This window comes from Triticum urartu, chromosome 3A, assembly GCF_056163025.1.
Source record: "Triticum urartu cultivar PI428250 chromosome 3A, HENAU_Tu73, whole genome shotgun sequence".
Taxonomy (NCBI): Eukaryota; Viridiplantae; Streptophyta; class Magnoliopsida; order Poales; family Poaceae; genus Triticum; species Triticum urartu.
Window position 1 is genome coordinate 30,828,689 of NC_141875.1, and position 2,442 is coordinate 30,831,130.

At 43.1% G+C, this 2,442-nt stretch overlaps 1 long non-coding RNA gene across 1 annotated transcript; it reads left to right on the plus strand.

Annotated features, from left to right (window-relative positions):
- Nucleotides 1–337: 337 nt before the first annotated feature.
- Nucleotides 338–1,829, plus strand: LOC125547767 (uncharacterized). Its single transcript, XR_007300759.2, has 3 exons — nucleotides 338–694; nucleotides 787–896; nucleotides 1,520–1,829. It is a non-coding gene; the product is annotated as an uncharacterized LOC125547767 (long non-coding RNA).
- Nucleotides 1,830–2,442: the final 613 nt, after the last annotated feature.

Sequence of the window (2,442 nt, forward strand, 5' to 3'; positions counted from 1 at the left end):
TGAAAGCTCTATACTACTCCCTCCGTCCCATAATATAAGACGTTTTTCGACACTACACTAAGGTCAAAAAACGTCTTATATTATGAGACGGAGTAGTACTTTCAAATGGAATCTGTCACGAGCATAGGCCCTGGGACTAGCCAGAGTCCAAACACATATTTTATATTTAAGTAAGTTGGAGTATATCATGATCTCTGCGTTGCTGGGTTAGTGTAGCATATAGCTCAGTCTCTGTAAATTATAGACTGAGTGTCTCTGTTTACATGCTCTGGGTCTGCCCCATTACTACCTGGACTACAAGGTTTATGTACATGTGAATATCCTTCCTCAAGATTTCACCATGATCCAAAATCCTGCTTGGTTCTTCTTGCTTTTCCTGTAGTGGTGATAATTTGGTATATATCAAACCATAGCCTGCTCTTACATTGTTACACTACTCTTTAATAAGAAATTTGAATACTAACTAGGCACAGATCCACACAGAAACTAGTACTTGATCGAACGGCACTGACCATGGGTTCGGGTGGACCATGGTCCTGAACCTCTCGTCTCTTTGGTATGATGATTGACTTCTTTTTTCCTATGTGTGTCAGGTGCTGACCATTGGTTCGTATTGGTGTACCTCGACAAGCTCACCCAGGGAGGACACCCCCAAGTTCAACTCCATGGAGCCCTGCTCCAGCGTCAAGGACAGGTCTTTGTTTCTGAATCCCCTACCAGGACATGATTTCTTCTTTTCGTTCTCGATTTGAGCTCAACATTTGTTATGTCCTTGTTGTGTAGCAGCAACAGGATTCCATCGGTACAGGTGAGGACAACGTGTTCATCGAGTTGCGCGGTGGTAGGCTCTTCCGTTGGACCCATTGCCTGTTCGGCATCGGTTGCATAACAGCATGGTGAGCTCCTCTCCTTCCTCTGTTTCCCGCCTCCGGTTGCTCTGAGCTCGTGGCCATCCAGCCATGGCTGGCTGATACACCCCATGCGTAATCATGATGGTACTGTTTGTTTGTTCGTTTGTTCTTCATACACTAGAGTAGAATCTTGATTTTCTGTGAGAGGCAATCAATGTCAAGTTGAAAAATGTATGTCCTTTCCACACAGGAATTCAAAGTCCTTCATGGAAAATATGAGATGTTCACCCTGAGTGTATCTACTGTACTTTATGCTCAAGAAAATACAATGCATGTTGTGGTTGTTAATTTGTAGGGTATAAACTTGAGGGTGAGTGGTGTAGTTATTCTCAAAGGGGTCAACCTAACCCCAGCAGGCATATTGTTGAAATGAAATTGTAGGGTTGGCTTTTTGAGCGTGCAATTAAGCCCCCTTTTCCCTTTTGTGCTTCATTACTCAGGGACATTGAAACATCTCTTGTTATTTATTTCATATACTGGATGCAAATCATTCCTGTTCAAGCCCACTTACACAACCAGTGCTATAATATAGGCCTCATGCCGATGCTATAGTATAGGCCTGTTAGCTGACTGTACATAATCTAACTTGCAGTGTGTGTGGCATGCAGGGAGGTGGCGATCAGTCGGACACGGGGGGGCAGTCGGTGCCGTGGAGGTGATGCTCATGCAGTGGGTCTCAGCCCTGTTTAAAGGACTTAGATGGCCGAATTTGCGGAGGAACCCTTAAATAGGAATGGTGTGTAATGTTCTTAGCTTCGTGTAGAGTACTTATTTATTGCAATCAGAGTAATGATCTGTTCTCTGTAGCCAAAATTCTGCACTGTTTTGTTTCAGTTTTCCTTGTCAAGATAGTCCATGTGTGTGTGATGTGCTCATGTGAGCTATCTTACAGGAATTACCATGTATGTGTGGTGCAAATGTGTTCTGCATATTATACCCATGTTGGATTTTTAGTGAAGCATGGTACACTTGCTCTATTTACATATACACTGGCCATGGCGGTAGGCTCTTCCGTCGGACCCGCTGCCTGTTCAGCATCGGCTATATAACAGCCATGATGGGCACCTCTCTTTCCTCTAGTCCCCGCCTCCGGTTGCTCTGGGGTAGAACAAATACCTGCTCCATTTATATAATACTCCCTCTATAAACTAATATAAGACATTTCAGCTCATTACTTAAGTGAGCTAAAACACACGCCTTATATTAGTTTACAGAGGGAATAGAAAATAAGATATGGAACATGTACGTACAACTTTTTCAATCTGAATACGTGTATTTGGCTCTTGCTTATATGTACTAGTCATAGGATGACCATTGGTTGCCATGGCATGGTCATCTGCCGACCTAAAAGATTTGAGAGGTCAACCTGGAAGACTGAATCTCATGCATGTAGCAGCTCTGTCTAGGTTGGTGAGAACCAAGTTAATTTTTGCAAGTACGATTCCTTGTGCAATTCTAACTAGCTAGACCTGATCATCTGAAACAAAAAATCACTTGAAGAAACAAATAATGGTCTGCGTGGATGCAAGCA